The following is a 23,025-nucleotide window of genomic DNA, read 5'->3' on the forward strand; positions in this document are numbered from 1 at the left end:
CACCACTAAACCCAATTGGATCCACTGCAAAGCAACCAACCCTAATAATCCAAGTTCTTCTTAAGTTGAAATATTTTTTTTTTAATTTTGTTTTCATAAGAAAAATAAAATTAGACCTTTTGTTCTGGATTAAATCAACAATGCTTGCGGAGAGGTCAATCCACAACAGTTCCAACTTAAATTACTCATCGATCTAGGCAGGTCTAGAAACCAAAAGTTGCCTCTTTCAAGTTTTTTTAAATTACCTTAAAAAGAATCTTGCACCTTATCAATATCCTCCTCATTATTCAAACCCTACAAAACATCCTCCACTCTCCTATGTTTCTATTCGGATAATAACAATGAATCATCCAAATTTTGAAAATCGTCTCCAATCTCCTCCCTATCATTAACCACCTCCATGTTATATGAATTCAAATTTTGAATTGGATTTAAATTAGACGTACCACTTTCGTTCATTGTCGGCTTGTTTCCACCATCGTTCTGTTTTATTTTTTTAGCCATCTTTTTAGTTGCGTTGTCCAATGATTTATCCATTCTTAATAAATCACTTTCCGATCTTAACCATTTAGCACCAACCTGAGAAACCTTTCTAGTTTTTGCCTTCAACCAAGGCCCCCATAGAAACTTTTCTCATGGAAAGTTTGGCATGTCATATAATAAACGGCACCCAAATATCTTTTGATAGGCTGCAACTCATGGAGAAGTAAAGGAACTTCTTGAAAATTCCATGGTGCACCCTTCAAAACCTGATCTACATCCATTTGATGAAAGAACTAGAATAGATAAGCATTGTTTCCAAGTTCTTTGATAATCACTCCCTTAACAGGTCTCCAAACCATGATACTACCTCCTCCTCCTTTGGCTGGCCATCGTCTTTCAAATACTCCATCTTTTCGTCTTTCGACTCTATATTCAACTCTCTATACATCTCCACCAGATCATTACCTGATTATTTTTCGCTATTGATTATAAATATCACAGAAAATAATAGAAAAAAGAGAAAAAAAGTAGAAAGAAAATAATAGAAATAATTGAAAGAATTATGAATAGGCAAATAATAAGGAAATAATGAAGAAAGAATAAAGAATCAAGAGTTGCTGATGAATACCTTAAGTTTAATGGTAAAGTGTACATGATACAAATAACAGCTTTAGATGAATCTAAATTATTATATTTTATTTTTTAATATAATTATTGATGTATTATAGTATTTTTGGTTGAATATACAACTATAGCTTGATATGATGGTACTCCAAAACCATATAATAATTTTTCTGGCTGCTTTACATTAGCTCAGGAAAGAAGACAATAAAACATTTTTCACCAAATTACTTATATAATACTTTGTTTTAATTAAAAATTAAAAAAAATAAAAAAATAAAAAAATATGCTATTATTTGACAAACCAGAGAAGAAAATTGATTTTAGGGCTATCATTGTTTTAAAAAAATAAATATTTACATATTTTATCATTTAATTAAATTCTTAAATTTTAGCACAATAATTTAAATTTTTAAAATTTATAATTTTATTCAATTTTTAAATTTAATTGTAAAAATTATTATCTCACGATAATACTATTTTTTTATTATTATTGATATTATACTAATTTACATCGAATTTAATCTACAAAATAAAATGAATACTGAATAATTCGGTGGACAAATCTTGATATATATATATATAGTATAAGTAACCGACTCTATATTAAGAAAAAATCCTAGCCATTAAATTTTGATCAAAGATACCCCCTAACGCGTCCCTTACGGATCAAGTTGGCGAAACAAATCCGTGCCCACCGCCTCTGAATAAAGACCGCGTCAACATTCCGCAACCGACTAGCCGCTTCCAGATTAACTGACACTGTGATTCAAAACAATCCTAACCGTTAATTTCAGCAATCACAGTTTAATCTCAGCCTTCCAATCTCATTCTACTTCTCTATAAATAACGCTCCTCCTCCCTTCCTTGGATTCTTGCCTTGGGTCGTAGGCTTCGAGATGATGATCTGTGGTGAAGGCGTTGGTTAATTCTGGTTTTCCTTCTATTTTCTGCTAGACATCTGTGAGATCGTCTTGGCTTTGATTGTTTACGTTGATGATATGATTCGTTTATGTTTCGGTTCGTCTGTGCAGAAAATATTTTGATGCGAAGAGAATTGTTGATGTGGATATTTCTTCTTTTCTCCATGCGTGGTTATTGTTTTGCTAGTTATTTTGCCGAAGATCTAATGCTTAGGTTTATTTAGGATCTGTTTCTGGATTTGTTTGTATTTGGTAGATTGTTCACCATACTGGTAGAATTCTCTCTGGTTGTTTTGTGGTGTTAGGTATTTGGAATAAAGCAGAATCGAGGATTGAGGTAGAAGGTATTTTCTTGGTTTGCATTGGCTTTCTGTTTGATCGCGGAATTTGTGTTTCGAATTGAATTGCCACGCAGCTTAACACAGATCTGATGATTGGTTAATTGATTGATTTCAGCTCTAGTATGAAACAGAGTTTGATCCCTGATATTTTACGGTGCACAGCGGCATTGGTGGTAGTTTGATAATCGATTTAATATGATATTCTCTTTTGGAAGTTCCTCTTTTCGGTTAAGTGTTATTTCTTCCTTCATTCAGCGGGTTCGCTCAGTGGTTCTTAGATCATTGTGTTAAATCTTTAAAACTCTTGTTAATTAATTTTATGATGGCTAACAAAAACGGTTCTTTTGGTGGTTCCTTTCTGCGCTTTTTCAAGGAATGGATCAAGATTGTTTGCTTGAATTTCCACTATTATCAGGATTGGTGGTTTGTGGTTTGATTTCCACTATTATCAGGAATGGAGAATCAGTTTCTGAGTTCTTATGTTTGCATGTGTTTTCAGCTAATTGTTCGAGGAGGATGTTGACTAGGAATGATAAGGGAGTTTTCTCGTCTCTTCTAATATTGATTCTCTCCACTTCATATAAGTAGAATCATGGAGCTAATACTTCTATAATTTTTAGATTTTTAGTGCCTCCTGATCAGGTTTCGATGATTCAAGTGTTTATATTTTGATTAATAAGATAGATTTAACAAATTTTTACTTGAAAACAAGAATTTATAGGACTTCTTTGTACGCACAATAATAAATGAGTTTTGGATGTTTGTTTTTTCAGGATCTGATTCCATTGACATGGATTGATAGTGATGCCGGAAGTGTTTGATAACATAAATATGTTAGCTGTGATTTCTTGTTTTGTTGCTGTGGTATAAAACATCTAAGTTTTAAGGTGATTAAGTAGGAGCCTGCCTTCTGTATTTGTCTCTGGAGTTCCATGGCTGACTATTGCTCTTAGCATTATCTTCCGTTGCAGCTTCAGTGTGCCAAGTGGTTTAAGATGTGTATGATACAATGATTTCTGCCCATTATATGGTGTTACTCGAAGATGCACTTTTTTGTGTCTCCAGTTTCCCCCTTTTGATGAGCTATATAGAGGGAATTGATGTTTATGAATGGAGTGTTCATCGTCCTCTGCTTTTGGTGTAAGATGTGTTTGATACAATGTTATGGTATTACTCGAAGATGTACTTTTTTGTGTCTCCAGGTTCCCTTGAGATGAGCTATATGGAAGGAGATGTTGATGTCATGGAGGGAGTATTTTCAGGATTCCATTACAGTGGATTGATTAATGGATTTGCGAGAGACATATAGATATCCTTTGTCTGCATTCGTTTGGTGTTTAGGTACAGCTTAGATGCAAGTTGGAATCTTCTTTCTATGACTCATTATTTGATGTCTTTTGTGGCTTGGTTTTTGTTGATTTTTTCTACTTAAGTTTCAAGTTTGTTCTACTCAAAAACAGGATTTGCTGTCCGTCAGTTTTGATTATTCCAAGGATGATGATTTTTTGGTGTGATTTCCAGGACCTTGGAGCATTTTGTTGGTGGTTAATTCTATGTGCTTGGTAAAACCTGTTAGTAGGGTAATCGCTTAGATTTATTTTATTTTATTGAACAGTGCTTAGCTTAGGTGGACTAACAGGACCCAGGGTTTTTATCCCCTGTTATCTTTCTGGCAGTTAAATTTACATCTCCATACTCATTAGGACAAATAACTAGTTTGTGAGTTTCTATGCTAGAGGGAGATGTTGAGTAGGGAGGGTGAGGGAGTTCTCTTTCCTCTTTCTAATGTTGGCTTGCCCCTTATACCAAGTAAATTTCTGAATTTAATATTTTTATAATCGTGAGATCTTCATCTCAGTGTAATCCTTGAGTGTATACTGTTATAATCTTTAGATTTTCACTGCCTTCTGATCAGGTTTATTTGATCCATTGTTTTGGGTAATCATACATAAGGAGCTGAGATATGCCTGGGCTGCATTCCCTTGAGCTTCTGCATCCTTATCTTCAATTGGTCTATGAACTTGCTTCTGCTTTTCCAATGATGCAATTTTGTTTTAGGAACACGGGGGAGTGTGATAGGCTTGATGAAGATGTATGTTCCTTGGTGATAGTTCATAAATTTTAATATAAGAAGGTAGTGTCCTTGTGAGAACAGTAATAAATGAGGTTCAGATTGTTTTCCCAGGTTCTGCACAAGTGAATTGATGTACGGACCACTACTGAAGGATGTTGCCTTTTGTTTTGGCTCTGGGGACCTATGGCTGCATGGGAAGTGTAATAATGACACTGCTCTTAGCATTAGTTCCAGTTCTTGTTGATTTTCAGCTTCAGTGTGAGCTTGGGTGTGCCTCCAGTGAGCCTGTCTGGCAGCTTGTGGATGGTGTGATCAGGAAGTTATTGACTTGGTTTTTGTTTCTTTTTTATTTGTTTTTATTGGTTCACAAATGTTTGGTGGTGGTTGATTCAGATAACTGGTAGTAAATTTTCAGGATTCCATCAATGTAGTGGATGAACTGGTTTTTGAATTCATTTGTTGTTGGCTTCTTGATGATGGCATGGACGTTGTCTTTTGGATGGAAGTATTTCTACTTTTGAGTTTCATATTTGTTGTTTTTAACAACATGAATTGGATGCATCAACCGTGGTTATTTTGAGGATTGAGGATTGATGATTTGTGGGTGATATCTAGGATTTTGGAGTTTAGCTGCTTTTTTTCTTGTCAAGTGACCTGCTGGCAGACTAGTCGGGAGATTTTTGTGACCTTTTTGTTTCTGGAAATTAAATTCATAATATCCCTATTTCTGAGTTTTTATATTTGTGTGTGTTTACAGCCTGTTATTTGAGGAAGATGATGTGTGGGATTGGTCAGGAAGGAAGTTCTCTTGCCCCTTCCTGTGTTTCCAGCCTGTTATTTGAGGAAGTTGTGGTGTGGGAGTGGGAATGATCAGGGAGTTCTCTTGCCCCTTCTAGCATTGGGTCTCTCCTTCATATAAGAAGAATTCTTGAGTGAATATTGTTGTAGTTTTGATACTTTCATTGATTCCAGTGTTTACTCGTGGAGCATATTGAGATCAATTGAAGATGCTAATCAAGAAGTATTTGCTTTCTTTTCCTGACCCTTTTAACAAACTCTCTTTTTTGTGTTCTTTTTCCCCGGGGGGGGGGGGGTTTGCTCTTTGGTCATTTTTTCTTCACTTGATTTTTGCATCTAATCCCTTTAATATGATGTATGCTCCCTGTCATCTTTGCTATGTCTCATCAAGTTTTGAGTTAAGATTCAAGAATCAAATATAGGTGTAAGATTCGTAAAATTTCAAAAAAACAATTAAAAATCAGTTAAGAAACAATACATGTTCGAGAATAAGTTAAACTATTACAGTGACTGTAACGACCCGAAAATCAGGCCGCCATCGGCGCTAGGATCCAGATCGGCTTAAGGCCGCCGGGACCCGTAGCAAGCCAAACATACATCCTGTGAACCTGTTTAATCCCATACATGGTCAACAACATACATGAAAATTAAAAACTTTTCTTTCATTCATTCAAACATTTCTTTGCCAAGCCTAGCCTGTGCATGCACAACATAACATAAACCTCTCATTGGAATCCTCATCAAATATTCCAATGGGGTAACATAACATAACATAGGCTTGGATTACATAATCGTCATAAAAACATTATATCTCATACAAGACCATGTGTACTGGGAATACAACAGACTCTAGTCAAGCACATTATCAAACTTACATTACATTATATCTCATACTTTTACATTGCTACAAACCATGTCCACAGCTAAGCTATTACATAATCTTCTCTTACTCTGCTGACTTCTCTATCTACTCTGCACCTGCAAGACTGGGGTTAGGGGAGAGGGGGTGAGCTATAAAGCCCAATGAGCGGAAACTAAAAACATTTGCTTTAATTCCACCCTTTTTAGGTATATTATTATTCATTTTATTATTATTATGATTCCTCCATTTTTAGGTATATTATTATATAACTTTTTCTTATTCATGCTTTCATGGAATGCAACACATCACAGCTAATCACATAAAGGATGAATTTGTCACCAATAGCCCTCTACATTTCCATTAGTGCCAGAACGTAGAATGGGTCCTGGTCTTTCTCTTACATAGTGCCAGGGACGTAGAATGGGTCTTCCTGGACTTCCATACCGTATCATCATCATATCATGACATAACATACGAGGGCTAATGGATCACTCAACATTCATCCACATCAACATCAATTTATGCAATGCAGCATATTCGTGAGTTCTAATGCAAACATCCTGAAATATTGCATGGCATAATGATGCATGGGCAATGCTTTATGATTCATTCATTTATTCATTTATTCATTTACTTTAAAACTTAAGAAGTTGTTCCACTCACCTGGTGACTGAAGCTGTAACAACGATCACGGAACGACTATCTCACAACCGGGGGTCTCGGTTCCTCGGGTCCGAACCTACACAGGTGGACTCAAATGAGGCACCAAACAACAAGAACATAACTCTAGACATACCCCCAAAAACCTCCTAAAACATCACCAAAACACTCCTAGGAATCATGCAAGAAAAGGCTGGACAGGGCACTTTCGGCGGCACCTTCGGCGGCCGAAAGTCCCTCCAGAGACGAAAGTCAGGCAGGTTCGGCGGCACCTTCGGCGGCCGAAACTCCCAGACAGAGACGAAACTCATGCATGTTCGGCGGCACCTTCGGCGGCCGAAAGTCTCGGACAGAGCCGAAACTCCAATTTTCGGGGGCAAGCTTCGGCAGCCTAAAGCTGCCTCTCAAGCCATGTTCGGCGGCCGAAAGTGCCTTCGGCTGCCGAACCTGGTTTCTGCCAAAGGGCAGAAACTTTGGCTCCCCTATGCACAAATGCCTCCCAACTCTCACATCATGCATATACTTCACCCAAATCATGCATACAAGTTCCTAGGGGCCTCAAAACATCAAATACCCCAACTACAACACTTCAAGCATACTCAAACATCATACATTGTTCATAAATCACTTAAAACTTAACATTTGCTTAAAAACTCATACAACCCTATACATGTCATTCTACCCCATAAAATCACTTAAAACTTACTTAAAACACATGAAGAGCTTAAGATCGGCTCTTACCTCTTGAAGATCGAGGGTTGAGGAGATCTAAACTTGAAGATGGGAGAAGTTCCAACTTTTGGTCTCCAAGCTCCAAAACTTGTTCTAAGCTCAAAGATCTTCAAAACCAAAGTTATAAACTTGTAAAGATCATGGAAAAAGGAAGGAAAAACTCAAGATTGGGGAAGGATGGCGGAATGCTCACCTTGGCCGAAATGGGGAGAAAAAACTCGCCCATTTTCGGCTAAGGGACCCTTTTATAGGTGGCTGGCCAGGCCACGTTCGGGGGCCGAATGTGCCTCCGCATCCATGCAAATGTTCGGCGGCCGAACTTGACTTTTGGCGGCCGAACCTGAACTTCCCTAACTCATGCTTTCGGGGGCCTAACGTGCCTCCAAAACGCATGCATGTTCGGCGGCCGAACTTGACTTTCGGCGGCCGAACTTGACTTTCGGCGGCCGAACCTGGGTTTTCCTCCAATGCTATTTTCATGCAAAAACTCATTTAGTTTCATACTTTAAAACCATTAAAAACATAAAAACATTTCATAAAACATGTCTTTACCCTTCTAGAAGTTCCCGACATCCGAAATTCCACCGGACGGTAGGAATTCCGATACCGGAGTCTAGCCGGGTATTACATTCTCCCCCCCTTAAGAACATTCGTCCCCGAATGTTCCTCAACTAATACATGCATAACATAGAACATAACATACATACTAAACACATAGATACTAACCTCTAAAAGAGGTGGGGATACTGTTGGAGCATGGACTCCCGTGTCTCCCAGGTACATTCTGCTATATTGTGGTGGTTCCAAAGGACTTTCACCATCGGGATTTCCTTGTTTCTTAGCTTTCTGATCTGGGTGTCTATGATCCGCACTGGCTGCTCAACATAGGTGAGATCCTCTTGGATCTCTACATCAGGCTCACTAAGAACCTTACTCGGATCTGACACAAACTTCCTCAACATTGAAACATGGAAAACCGGATGGATTCTTGCCATTGAAGCAGGTAAGTCCAGCTTGTACGACACATTCCCAATCTTTTGCAAGATTTCAAAGGGTCCGATGTATCGTGGGGCTAGCTTACCTTTCTTCCCGAACCTAACCACTCCTTTCATTGGAGACACCTTAAGCAATACCAGATCCCCCTCCTGAAACTCTACTAGTCTTCTGCGGATGTCTGCATAACTCTTCTGTCTGCTTGCAGCAGTCTTGATTCTTTCTCTGATTAAGGGTACCACCCTGCTGGTAATCTCTACTAGCTCAGGCCCTGCCAAGGCCTTCTCTCCAACTTCTTCCCAGCAAACAGGTGATCTGCACTTCTTTCCATACAAGGCTTCATATGGAGCCATCCCGATGCTAGCATGATAACTGTTATTGTAGGCGAACTCTACTAAAGGTAGATGTTGCCTCCAAGAACCGCCAAAATCTAGCACACACATTCTGAGCATATCTTCTATTGTTTGGATGGTCCTCTCTGACTGTCCATCAGTCTGGGGATGGAAGGCAGTACTGAAGTCTAACCTAGTACCCATGGCAGTTTGCAGACTCCGCCAAAATCTGGAAGTGAACTGAGGCCCTCTATCTGACACTATAGACACTGGAACCCCATGCAGCCTGACAATCTCATCTACATACACCTGCGCCAACTTGTCCACAGAGTAGCCACTCCTGACAGGGAGGAAGTGAGCAGATTTGGTGAGTCTGTCCACAATCACCCATATGGAGTCCAATCTGTTGGACGTCGCCGGTAACCCTACTACGAAGTCCATAGCTATGTTTTCCCATTTCCATTCTGGAATCGGTAGCGGGTTAAGCATTCCAGCTGGCTTCTGATGTTCCAGCTTCACCCTCTGACACACTTCGCAGGCTGACACGAACTGCGCCACTTCTTTCTTCATAGCTGGCCACCAATAAACCTTCTTTAGATCTTGATACATCTTGGTGGCTCCGGGGTGAATGCTGTATCTTGCATTATGAGCCTCTCTCATAATGTCTCCTTTTAGCCCTATGTCATCTGGTACACATAATCGACTCCCATAGCGGAGGATCCCCTTGTTGTCAAATCTGAACTCATCATTCTGGCCTGACTGAACAGTCCTGGCAATCTTTACTAACTCGGGGTCCTCATGCTGTTTCTGAGCGACTTGCTCAAGGAACACGGGTGTCACTTTCATCTGAGCCACTAAGGCACCTGTACCCGACAACTCTAACTGTAGCCCTTCTTCGATGAGCTTGTAGAACTCCTTTACTACTGGTCTTCGTTCTGCTGTGATGTGGGATAGACTGCCGAGTGATTTCCGGCTTAGGGCATCAGCTACTACATTAGCCTTACCCGGATGATACTGGATTTTGCAATCATAGTCACTGAGCAGTTCTACCCATCTTCTCTGCCTCAAATTCAAATCTCTTTGACTCAGGATGTACTGCAGGCTCTTATGATCTGTAAAGATCTCACATTTTACCCCATAGAGGTAGTGCCTCCACATCTTGAGTGCAAAGATCACTGCTGCCATCTCAAGGTCATGTGTGGGGTAATTCATCTCATGCTTCTTTAGCTGTCTAGAAGCATAAGCAATCACCCTCTCATTCTGCATAAGCACACATCCCAGTCCCACACGGGACGCATCACAAAAGACGGTAAAGTCCTCTCCACTAGATGGCAGTGCTAACACTGGTGCTGAAGTCAACCTCCTCTTAAGCTCTTCAAAACTCTCTTCGCACTGGTCGGTCCACAGAAATTTCTGATTTTTCCTGGTTAGTCTGGTCAGAGGAGCTGCTATCTTTGAGAAGTCCTGAACGAACTTCCTGTAGTAACCTGCCAAACCCAAGAAACTTCTGATCTCCGTCACTGAAGTGGGTCTAGGCCAGTTAACCACAGTCTCTGTCTTCTTGGGGTCTACCTCTATCCCATTCTCTGACACTACATGCCCCAAGAACGAAATGCTCCTTAGCCAGAACTCACATTTAGAGAACTTGGCATACAAGCCGTGTTCCCTCAAAGTCTGCAAGACCAACCGCAGATGATGGGCATGCTCTTCTGCATTCCTGGAATACACTAAGATATCATCTATGAAGATAATAACGAAGTGATCCAGGTATTGGCTAAATACTCTGTTCATGAGATCCATGAATGCTGCAGGGGCGTTAGTTAACCCGAACGGCATCACAAGAAACTCATAATGCCCATATCTGGTCCTGAATGCCGTCTTTGGCACATCTTCATCTCTGATCCTCAGCTGATGATACCCAGATCTCAGATCTATTTTGGAGAAACAACCTGCTCCTGCTAGCTGGTCGAATAGATCATCGATCCTAGGCAACGGGTACTTGTTCTTGGTAGTAACCTTGTTCAACTGTCTATAGTCGATACAAAGTCTAAGGGATCCATCCTTCTTCTTCACGAACAACACTGGAGCACCCCAAGGTGAGGCACTCGGTCGGATGAAACCCTTGTCTACCAGCTCTTGTAACTGTTCTTTAAGCTCTTTCAGCTCTGCTGGCGCCATCCTGTAGGGAGGGATAGAGATCGGTCTGGTTCCTGGCATCAATTCTATTTCGAACTCTATCTCCCTAGGAGGCGGTAAACCTGGCAGCTCGTCTGGGAAAACATCTAAGAACTCTCTAACCACAGGCACCGAGGCGGGCTCTCTGACATCTCTGTCTAGCTCTCTCACATGAGCTAGATAACCCTGACAACCCCTCCTGAGCAGCCTACGAGCCTGTAGGGCTGATATCAAACCTCTAGGTGTACTCCCCCTGTCTCCTCTAAAGACGACCTCTGACCCATCCTGACATCTGAACTTAACTACCTTGTCCCTGCAATCCAAGGTAGCACCATGGGTAGATAGCCAATCCATCCCTAGAATGACGTCAAAATCTGTCAAGTCTAGAACCACTAGGTCGGCGGATAGGCATCTTCCCTCTATGAAAACTGGACTGTACTGGCAGACCGACTCTGCCACTGACGGGTCACATTTGGGTCCGCTGACCCATAGGGGACACTCTAACCCAGAGACCATCAAACCCAACCTCTCGACCGCTCTCGGAGAAACAAAAGAATGGGATGCACCCGGGTCCATTAAGGCATAAACATCTGAACAACCAATGATGATATTACCTGACACCACGGTGTTGGATGCGTTTGCCTCTTGCTGCGTCATTGTGAAGATCCGTGCTGGAGCTGACGGACCTTCCCCTCTGTAAACTGATGAAGAAGAGGCTGACCCTCTCCCTCGGCCTCTGCCACTAGCCTGTGTTGCGGCTGAAGCTGCTGGCTGTGCTACGCTACCCGAAGTTGTCTGCTGGGGCTGTGCCGTAGGAACTGCTCTCGGACACTCCCAAGACATGTGTCCCTCTTGCCCACACCTATAGCAGGCTGTCGTCCCAAACCGGCATACTCCCCTGTGTAGCTTACCACACCTTGCACACACTGCATTATCAGCACCAGAACTTGAGCCACTTCCTAATCCCAGACCTGATTTGATCTTGCTCCAGAACTTATTTTTCTTTGATTTCTTAGTGGTATTGCCCCACTTCTTACTAGCCGAACTCAAGGATGAAGGGTCTATCCTTCCCCCACCTGGGGTCTTAGAACCAGAAGGTTGTGCCACAGACTGCTTGACTTTTCCCTCTATTACGGCACTAGCCTCCATTCTCCTGGCCATGTCTATAATGGCATGGAAACTTTCTCTATCAGCTGACTGAATCAAAGAGGAATACCTGGAATTGAGCCTCATGACATACCTCCTCGATTTCTTCGGATCTGTGTCCAGATGCTGCCCAGCAAATGGCAACAACTCTAAGAATCTATCGGTGTACTCATCGACACCCATCTCATCTGTCTGCTTCAGCTGTTCGAACTCAATCACCTTCAGCTCCCTGGAACTGTCAGGGAAAGCCCATCCTGCGAATTCATTCGCAAACTCCTCCCATGACAAACTGTCCACCTTTGGTTTCACATAGTTCTTGAACCATTCTCGAGCCTTCTTGCATTTCAGAGTGAAACCAGCCATCTGAATGGCTCTACTGTCATCAGCCCCTATCTCATCTGTAATCGTTTTGACCTTCTCCAGGTACACAAACGGATCATCACCGGTATCAAACTGAGGAGCACCCAACTTCATATAGTCGGTCATCTTAGCCTTGCTCCCTCCAGATGAGGTAGGTTGAGGTCTTTGGTTTTCTGTAACTGTGGTTTCTGTTGGTGGTGGAGGTGCGGCATCCCCTGGGATAGGGTTTGCTGTGCCTGGATGGATGGAGGTGGGTACATAGGGTACTGTGGATATTGTGGGTAAAAAGGTGGGTATGGCATGTGAGAAGGGTAAGGATTAACACTGGGGTAATCCGATGTACCTCCCATCGAATACCCGGGGTATGGTGAAAAAGGTGGGTACTGGGGTGGTGGAATAAACCCCGAGGCCTGAGTGCCTCCCTGAGACTCACCCATGCCCTCTTCTGGCATGCTCACACCAAGACTACCATCCCTCCTCTGGTCCACATCCATCTCTTCTCCCACATCCACTGACCTGTCTCCTTGCACCGTTCCTCTTACTGATCTGTTTCTACCCAGATCCAGAGATCTTCTAGGATCTCCCACTGCTCTGTCCCTGTGGGACCTACTCGACATTGCCCTTGGCAATGCTGGAGGACGGGCGCTCGTGCCCTCATCCTCCGGTGGTACTCTAGCCAATCTAGCTGATCGACGAGTTCCTCGCATTCTGATTACTGAAAAACAGCACAGAAATCAAAACATTAGCATCCAATGGTTCATGTGGAAACACATGAACCCACATCATATACATAGCATATCTCATGGCATATCATACTTTCATTCTAGACAGGACTCTACATCCTATCCTAGTGGACATGATTTCCTATTGTGCTTGACTTTCTATCACATCTATGAGCCCGACACTCTAGGTCCGACCATATGAACCTAGGGCTCTGATACCACTCTGTAACGACCCGAAAATCAGGCCGCCACCGGCGCTAGGATCCAGATCGGCTTAAGGCCGCCGGGACCCGTAGCAAGCCAAACATACATCCTGTGAACCTGTTTAATCCCATACATGGTCAACAACATACATGAAAATTAAAAACTTTTCTTTCATTCATTCAAACATTTCTTTGCCAAGCCTAGCCTGTGCATGCACAACATAACATAAACCTCTCATTGGAATCCTCATCAAATATTCCAATGGGGTAACATAACATAACATAGGCTTGGATTACATAATCGTCATAAAAACATTATATCTCATACAAGACCATGTGTACTGGGAATACAACAGACTCTAGTCAAGCACATTATCAAACTTACATTACATTACATCTCATACTTTTACATTGCTACAAACCATGTCCACAGCTAAGCTATTACATAATCTTCTCTTACTCTGCTGACTTCTCTATCTACTCTGCACCTGCAAGACTGGGGTTAGGGGAGAGGGGGTGAGCTATAAAGCCCAATGAGCGGAAACTAAAAACATTTGCTTTAATTCCACCCTTTTTAGGTATATTATTATTCATTTTATTATTATTATGATTCCTCCATTTTTAGGTATATTATTATATAACTTTTTCTTATTCATGCTTTCATGGAATGCAACACATCACAACTAATCACATAAAGGATGAATTTGTCACCAATAGCCCTCTACATTTCCATTAGTGCCAGAACGTAGAATGGGTCCTGGTCTTTCTCTTACATAGTGCCAGGGACGTAGAATGGGTCTTCCTGGACTTCTATACCGTATCATCATCATATCATGACATAACATACGAGGGCTAATGGATCACTCAACATTCATCCACATCAACATCAATTTATGCAATGCAGCATATTCGTGAGTTCTAATGCAAACATCCTGAAATATTGCATGGCATAATGATGCATGGGCAATGCTTTATGATTCATTCATTTATTCATTTATTCATTTACTTTAAAACTTAAGAAGTTGTTCCACTCACCTGGTGACTGAAGCTGTAACAACGATCGCGGAACGACTATCTCACAACCGGGGGTCTCGGTTCCTCGGGTCCGAACCTACACAGGTGGACTCAAATGAGGCACCAAACAACAAGAACATAACTCTAGACATACCCCCAAAAACCTCCTAAAACATCACCAAAACACTCCTAGGAATCATGCAAGAAAAGGCTGGACAGGGCACTTTCGGCGGCACCTTCGGCGGCCGAAAGTCCCTCCAGAGACGAAAGTCAGGCAGGTTCGGCGGCACCTTCGGCGGCCGAAACTCCCAGACAGAGACGAAACTCATGCATGTTCGGCGGCACCTTCGGCGGCCGAAAGTCTCGGACAGAGCCGAAACTCCAATTTTCGGGGGCAAGCTTCGGCAGCCTAAAGCTGCCTCTCAAGCCATGTTCGGCGGCCGAAAGTGCCTTCGGCTGCCGAACCTGGTTTCTGCCAAAGGGCAGAAACTTTGGCTCCCCTATGCACAAATGCCTCCCAACTCTCACATCATGCATATACTTCACCCAAATCATGCATACAAGTTCCTAGGGGCCTCAAAACATCAAATACCCCAACTACAACACTTCAAGCATACTCAAACATCATACATTGTTCATAAATCACTTAAAACTTAACATTTGCTTAAAAACTCATACAACCCTATACATGTCATTCTACCCCATAAAATCACTTAAAACTTACTTAAAACACATGAAGAGCTTAGGATCGGCTCTTACCTCTTGAAGATCGAGGGTTGAGGAGATCTAAACTTGAAGATGGGAGAAGTTCCAACTTTTGGTCTCCAAGCTCCAAAACTTGTTCTAAGCTCAAAGATCTTCAAAACCAAAGTTATAAACTTGTAAAGATCATGGAAAAAGGAAGGAAAAACTCAAGATTGGGGAAGGATGGCGGAATGCTCACCTTGGCCGAAATGGGGAGAAAAAACTCGCCCATTTTCGGCTAAGGGACCCTTTTATAGGTGGCTGGCCAGGCCACGTTCGGGGGCCGAATGTGCCTCCGCATCCATGCAAATGTTCGGCGGCCGAACTTGACTTTCGGCGGCCGAACCTAAACTTCCCTAACTCATGCTTTCGGGGGCCTAACGTGCCTCCAAAACGCATGCATGTTCGGCGGCCGAACTTGACTTTCGGCGGCCGAACCTGGGTTTTCCTCCAATGCTATTTTCATGCAAAAACTCATTTAGTTTCATACTTTAAAACCATTAAAAACATAAAAACATTTCATAAAACATGTCTTTACCCTTCTAGAAGTTCCCGACATCCGAAATTCCACCGGACGGTAGGAATTCCGATACCGGAGTCTAGCCGGGTATTACAGTGACATTTTGATAAATATAAAATGATGATTTATCAATATTCTTAATAATGGAATAATATTTATTTATTACGCTATATAATTTGAAATTAGAAAGAGTTGTTATAATAGAGTAACTTGAAAGTGTACTTTGAGTTATTAGTTTACTCAATTTATAAAGATTATATTGGTTTTTTTAATTTGAAACTATATGATGTTTTTTAAGTTAAGTAATTTCTATTTCATGTATTTATGTTTATTATGCATTTGTATTTATTGTTCTGAATTAAATTTAATCAATATCATTTCATTTATGAACTTTGTAAATTTTTTTTGAGAAGTTTGCAACTTTTTTTGAAAAGTTTGTGTAGCGTTAGGCCGTTACCGTTACTCAATTGAGACCGGGATTTAAAACTATGTTTAAATTGAAAACATTTTTGTTTCTGTACTTTTTCAAGGAATGGATCAAGATTGTTCATACTTAATGCTTGAATTTCTATTATCCTCATAATTTGTGGTTGTGTGATTTCTGGACTCATCGAGTGTTTATGTTGTTGATTCCTATAAACCTGGCAGCAGGAAAGTCGGGGAGAATTTCTTTACCCTTTATTTTGTGTTCCTGTCAATTAAATTTATATATACCTTGTTATTAGGTATATTGAACTGGTTTCTGGATGTGTATATTTGCATTTGTTTTCAGCTTATTGTTTGAGGAAAATGTTGGCGAGGAATGATCTGTCTTCTTGCCTCTTCTAATATATATCCTGTTCATTATAGAACCCTCTGAGTGAATAGTGTTGTAATTTTTTTTTTTTGCCGCCTCCTGATCAGGTTTCTTTGATTCAAGTGTTTCTCAAAACTAGACATGGAACATTTTGAGATTATGATATGGGATTGGAAGCTCTCTGTGTCCCCCTGACCTCATCTCTCTCCGTTGCTCTCTTCTAAAAAGAAGACTTCCTTTTGCCGTAATCATTACTTTATTCAGCTTGGTGAGTGCATTGAAAAATCCTTGGGGCCTTCCAGTGCGTTATTCTGGCAGCTTGTGAACAGGGAAGTCTTTGCCCAAGTCTTTGGATTAAAATGTGCTGGAGACAATGGTACTCTGTCCGTCTTATTCCACTATATGGTCTCAAAGATGCACTTACTTGTGTCTCCAGGTTCCCTTGAGATTAGCTGTATAGAAGGAGAAGATGTTTATGGAGGGGAGTATTCTAGTCCTCTGCTCATGTTATGTTGGGGATATCGGGTGTGGTTTTCTTCTTGTTTGTTTTAATGGTTCAGATATGTTTTGTGGGGGTTGATTCTAAAGAACTAGTAGTAATTTTTTTGGATTCCGTCAATGTGGTGGACTAATGGGTTTGTGAGGGGAAGAACTTTTGCATCCATTTAATGTTGGCTCTTTGATTACAGGCATGAGCTTGCATCTTCTGCAACTCATCATTTGCGAATACGTTGACAGGCTTGATCAGGAAGTCTTTTGTGCCTTGTCCTTCTGTTGGAAGTTTTTCTTCTTAAGTATCAAATTTTTTTCCACTTAAGAGAAGGTTTTGGGTGTTGTCGTTCTGAGGTTTGTGGTGTGATTTCCAGGATCGAGTAGCATTTTTTGGGGTCGATTCCTTTGTGCATCGTTCGAGCTGTTGGCTGGGTGGTTGGGGAGATATTTTCACCCCTTATAACTAGTTTCGTAGTCTTTATTTTTGTACGTGTTCCCAGCTTTTTATTTGAGGATGTCAAAGCAAGAATGAGTGTTCAGGGGGTTGTCTTGCCTCTTCCAATATTGGTTCTTTCTTTGTATCAAGTAGCGTGAGTGTTGTTATAACTTTGAGATCTTTCCTTGACAGGTTTCCTTGATTGCAGTGTTAAATTGTGGAGCATAATGAAACCAATTGGATGATATCTTGGAAGTATTCTCTTCTTCTTCTCCTCCTCTTTCGTGTTTTTCTTTTTTTTTTTTTTCGTTGAGCTTTTTCTTTAGGGTCCCTTAGATGTCTTTTCTTAATTTGATGTTTTGTGCCTGATCTTTAATTTTCTCTCTCCTCATCATCTTGGCTATGAGCTTGCACATGCTTTTTTCCAGCGACTCCATGGTGGTGTTTGATTTGTGGTTCCCCATAGTGTGCTGTATTTGTATTGGTCAGTATGCTAAATTTTAAGTGAGTTGCCGTTTGAAGTAATCAAATCTTCTCAGTGATCTTAGTTGGTTATGTTGGTGAGTTGGCATGGTATAATTCCTCTATTTGTGGCATTACCCAGTTTAAGGAGCTTGCTATTTGTATGGGTTTCTCTTGCTGCAAAGATGAGAATGCTTTTTATTGGAGGATGTCCAAGCAAGAATGAGTGTTCAGGGGGTTGTCTTGCCTCTTCCAATATTGGTTCTCTTTGTATCAAGTAGTGAGAGTGTTGTTATAACTTTGAGATCTTTCCTTGACAGGTTTCCTTGATTGCAGTGTTAAATTGTGGAGCATAATGAAATCAATTGGATAATACTGATCTTGGAAGTATTCTCTTCTTCTTCTCCTGCCCTTTTGTGTTTTTTTCTTTTTTTTCCGTTGAGCTTTTTCTTTGGGGTCCCTTAGTTGTCTTTTCTTAATTTGATGTTTTGTGCCTGATCTTTAATTTTCTCTCTCCTCATCATCTTGGCTATGAGCTTACACATGCTTTTTTCCAGCGACTCCATGTTGGTGTTTGATTTGTGGTTCCCCATAGTGTGCTGTATTTGTATTGGTCGGTATGCTAAATTTTGTATTTTACTTAAACTGCTTTGAATTGTACCCATGAGTTGCCGTTTGAAGTAATCAAATCTTCTCAGTGATCTTAGTAGGTTATGTTGGTGAATTGGTATGGTATAATTCCTCTATTTGTGGCATCACCCAGTTTAAGGAGCTTGCTATTTGTATGGGTTTCTCTTGCTGCAAAGATGAGAATGCTTTTTGTTGGAGGATGTCAAAGCAAGAATGAGTGTTCAGGGGGTTGTCTTGCCTCTTCCAATATTGGTTCTTTCTTTGTATCAAGTAGTGAGAGTGTTGTTATAACTTTGAGATCTTTCCTTGACAGGTTTCCTTGATTACAGTGTTAAATTGTGGAGCATAATGAAATCAATTGGATGATACTGATCTTGGAAGTATTCTCTTCTTCTCCTGCTCTTTTGTGTTTTTTTCTTTTTTTTCCATTGAGCTTTTTCTTAGGGGTCCCTTAGTTGTCTTTTCTTAATTTGATGTTTTGTGCCTGATCTTTAATTTTCTGTCTCCTCATCATCTTGGCTATGAGCTTGCACATGCTTTTTTCCAGCGACTCCATGGTGGTGTTTGATTTGTGGTTCCCCATAATGTGCTGTATTTGTATTGGCTGGTATGCTAAATTTTGTATTTTACTTAAACTGCTTTGAATTGTACCCATGAGTTGCCGTTTGAAGTAATCAGATCTTCTCAGTGATCTTAGTTGGTTATGTTGGTGAGGTTGTATGGTATAATTCCTCAATTTGTGGCATCACCCAGTTTAAGGAGCTTGCTATTTGTATGGGTTTCTCTTGCTGCAAAGATGAGAATGCTTTTTGTTGGAGGATGTCAAAGCAAGAATGAGTGTTCAGGGGGTTGTCTTGCCTCTTCCAATATTGGTTCTTTCTTTGTATCAAGTAGTGAGAGTGTTGTTATAACTTTGAGATCTTTCCTTGACAGGTTTCCTTGATTACAGTGTTAAATTGTGGAGCATAATGAAATCAATTGGATGATCCTGATCTTGGAAGTATTCTCTTCTTCTCCTGCTCTTTTGTGTTTTTTTCTTTTTTCTCCATTGAGCTTTTTCTTAGGGGTCCCTTAGTTGTCTTTTCTTAATTTGATGTTTTGTGCCTGATCTTTAATTTTCTGTCTCCTCATCATCTTGGCTATGAGCTTGCACATGCTTTTTTCCAGCGACTCCATGGTGGTGTTTGATTTGTGGTTCCCCATAATGTGCTGTATTTGTATTGGCTGGTATGCTAAATTTTGTATTTTACTTAAACTGCTTTGAATTGTACCCATGAGTTGCCGTTTGAAGTAATCAGATCTTCTCAGTGATCTTAGTTGGTTATGTTGGTGAGGTTGTATGGTATAATTCCTCAATTTGTGGCATCACCCAGTTTAAGGAGCTTGCTATTTGTATGGGTTTCTCTTGCTGCAAAGATGAGAATTTCAAGCATGATTCATGGTCTTCTTGATTACCAGCTTTAATGTGAGCTTGAGTTTCTTCAAGGAGTTGTTTTGACAACCTGTGGACAGGAAGTTCTTTCCAGAGTTTTTTGTTTAAGGTGTTCAAATTTTTTACTTAACAGGATTGTGAGGTTTGGATGCTTGCTTTTGCAGGATAAATTGGTTGCCTCACATGCTAAAAGATCACTGCCAGAGTTTGATAAAATGATATTCTGACCTTAATCCCATAATTTATTCTTGTTATTGTTGGTTGGTATTGTGTATCGAAGTTTAAGGTCTTAATCAAAAGATACTTTATGTCTCCAGGCTTCCCGTTGTTCTCGTTATTTTTTTGCCTTGTTACTTGTGATGGAGTGTCTTAGACGGCCTACATGCTGTGTGTCAGCCAACTGCAACTGTTAACAGGGGTTTGCAAGTCTCGGCCTTTCCTTCTTTTGGTCTGCTTCCGCTTTGATTACTTCCTGTTGCTTTGCTGACGGGTGGCATATGGTTGTAACATAATTGCAAGTCTTGTTCTCTTCTTTGGTCCACTTCCAGGTTTAATTGCTACAGTTGGATATATATATATATACTGGAGATATGAAGGGAATCCTGATTTAATTTTTTGGTTTGTGCTTCTACTATCTATCTGTATCATATTGTGATCTTAAGTCTACATGATTCAATTTCTCTCTGAGCGCTGTGCATATGTTTGCAATGATGATGATCAACGATTGAGATTTTCAGTAGGGTGTCCCCCTCCTACATGACATTCTCTTACTAGAATGGAATAGATGTTGAAAGTTGGAAGTAATTGCTTCTCTATTGTTGTTACTCTGTTATGATCTTGTTTCTTCCTTGAGGTTCAGTGAGAGAGATTGACACACGGGTAATTAGCTGGTTTCGAGATGTTGGGAAGGGGACAGACAGATGTATTTTGACGTGTTGGTCTGTTACTGTATCTGTATTTTTTGGTTGCGCACTAGTGGTATTAGTTTCTCCTGTGGCACAGAAGGCTGGTGTTTTTGTGAATTCTTTTCCAAGTGTTAATTACTTTGTGAATTGTTTTCCAAGTGTTACTTACTTTGTTCTTTCTTCTTCAGTGGTCTTCGTTTGTGTGGTTTTTAATGCATGTAACTCCGCCTGTGTCAGCAAATACACAGCCGGTCTCAAGCCCGGAAAAAGGAGGAGAGGTTGCAAATTGTTTGGACTGGTGCTTGGTAAGGTGATGATAATTGCTTGTTGCTTAATTTGGGATATCTTTCAGCAAAGATTTGTTACTTGTGCGGATGTTGCATTGTTAAAAGATATCAAAATATTTCCTGTTTGTGTCCTGAAAAGATCTAGTTAATATCATTGGCCGCATAAGCTAGGCTAAGCCCTTGATAAATTGATGCTATAGTTCTGCAATCACACGGTTTCAGATTGGTGAACGCCTGTATTGTTATTGTGCTTAGGGTTTCTGTATCGCGAGGTGCTTCAACTGATATTAACTAGATCTTGTATTTATCTTTGTGTTCCTGAATTGTTATAGTCATTTTTTAAATGGCTAAAGCAGATCCTGTATTCATCTTTCCTTTATTTTTTGGAAGTATTGCTACTATATCATCTTCAGTTTCTTTTCCTTTGTGGGCAAAATTATCAGATTTTCTTCTTGGCACATCGAAGTAGAACACTTTCTTGCCTTGTAGTCTGCTTTAGCGTAAGACTTTAAATGGTTTGGATGGCACATCTAATAATGGATAAATGATATTTCAGTATTAGTTATTTCACCAAAAATTTCGCCTACATGTACCGCTTTTCTTTTCTTTTTTTTTTTTTTTTTTTTAACAATGCATAGTAGTTGTATTTAACAACCTGGAGAGTTTAAAAGTACAAAAAGAACAAGTGAAAAATATTAAAAACTCCTTAAGTTTTAATGGAAACAAATACAGACGAAACCTAAAAAAAAAAAATACACTAATCAAGTCAGAAAATACAAATTCAACCACTAAAACCAAATTCAACTACAAGACAGAAAAACAGATGGAAGCAATTTAAATCCAACATGCCAACTTCATATATATCATTGCTATATTGTTGTTGCATCGGTTTACACACAAATTACTGAACGTAAACTAAGCAAGCTCAAATTGAAGCTAATCCAAGCAGAATTGTCGCAACAATAAATTCAAAGCAAATAGAAGCAACACATCTACGTAAACAGAGAGGAAACAGACGACTAGCAGAAATCGCCCATCAACAAAGTAAATGAAAGGAGGAGATATTGCAGAATCTAACTGAAGAAAGTCGACCGAGACATGAACTACCGGCTATATTAGTGTAGTCTAGAGAATACCAACATCGTATAAATAGTTATTTTTCACGCTAGAAACAACAGTCGAAATCTTTGAGAATAGATTCAGCAAACTGTAAATTTTTCACGAGTCCCGTAGCGAGGACATGAAAATATACAAAATAAGCAACATAAACAAAGAATGACTATACATCTATCCAGGGTGAGGGAAAGCCGATAAGAATAGTGGCATCAAAATCAACTCTCCTTGCCTCAAGACAAAGAGAAGAACAAGAGAACTCAGAAAAGTAACAGAAGAACCCTCAATCTTTCCGCTTTTCTTTTTCTCTTCTCTTCTCTTCTGTACTCTTCTCTTCTCTCTTTAGATCAATATGACATTTACACATACCACTTTTCATTCCCTACATGTTCAAGTTGCATGGATTTTGATACAGGCTATGAAAGAACCAGAATTTTTTAAATATGATTTATTTACAACAAGAAATAAAGTCTTGGCCAGCAACAAGTAAATTAAATGGACCCTCTACCATGAGGGTCTCAAGCAAAGTCGGGGAACCAATGTTGTAACTAGGGAGGAACTAGAGGGGAACATATATATATATATATACACACATAAAGTTATTTTACATTGCCCCTCCAAATTAATAATAAGACTTAAAATATAATTTTATTTTAGTCCCTTAACTATTTTTAAAAATATGTTAATAGATTAATATAATATAACTTTTTATTATTTATAAAAAATTGTATATAAGAGTAGTAAATTTTTAGTTTTCATTAATTGGTCC

General features: G+C 40.0%; 1 long non-coding RNA gene across 20 annotated transcripts; it reads left to right on the top strand.

Annotated features, from left to right (window-relative positions):
* The first annotated feature begins 1,786 nt into the window (after positions 1–1,786).
* On the top strand, positions 1,787–21,575 carry LOC110615703. Of its 20 annotated transcripts, XR_006350806.1 has the most exons (5): positions 1,883–5,463; positions 16,607–18,126; positions 18,210–18,276; positions 18,447–18,502; positions 18,588–21,575. It is a non-coding gene; the product is annotated as an uncharacterized LOC110615703 (long non-coding RNA). The 20 variants fall into 20 exon arrangements; XR_006350803.1 differs by having other exon boundaries at positions 16,607–18,276; XR_006350805.1 differs by having other exon boundaries at positions 1,884–5,463; positions 18,447–21,575.
* The last annotated feature ends 1,450 nt before the right edge of the window (positions 21,576–23,025 follow it).

Source organism: Manihot esculenta, chromosome 5, assembly GCF_001659605.2.
Source record: "Manihot esculenta cultivar AM560-2 chromosome 5, M.esculenta_v8, whole genome shotgun sequence".
NCBI classification, from domain to species: Eukaryota; Viridiplantae; Streptophyta; class Magnoliopsida; order Malpighiales; family Euphorbiaceae; genus Manihot; species Manihot esculenta.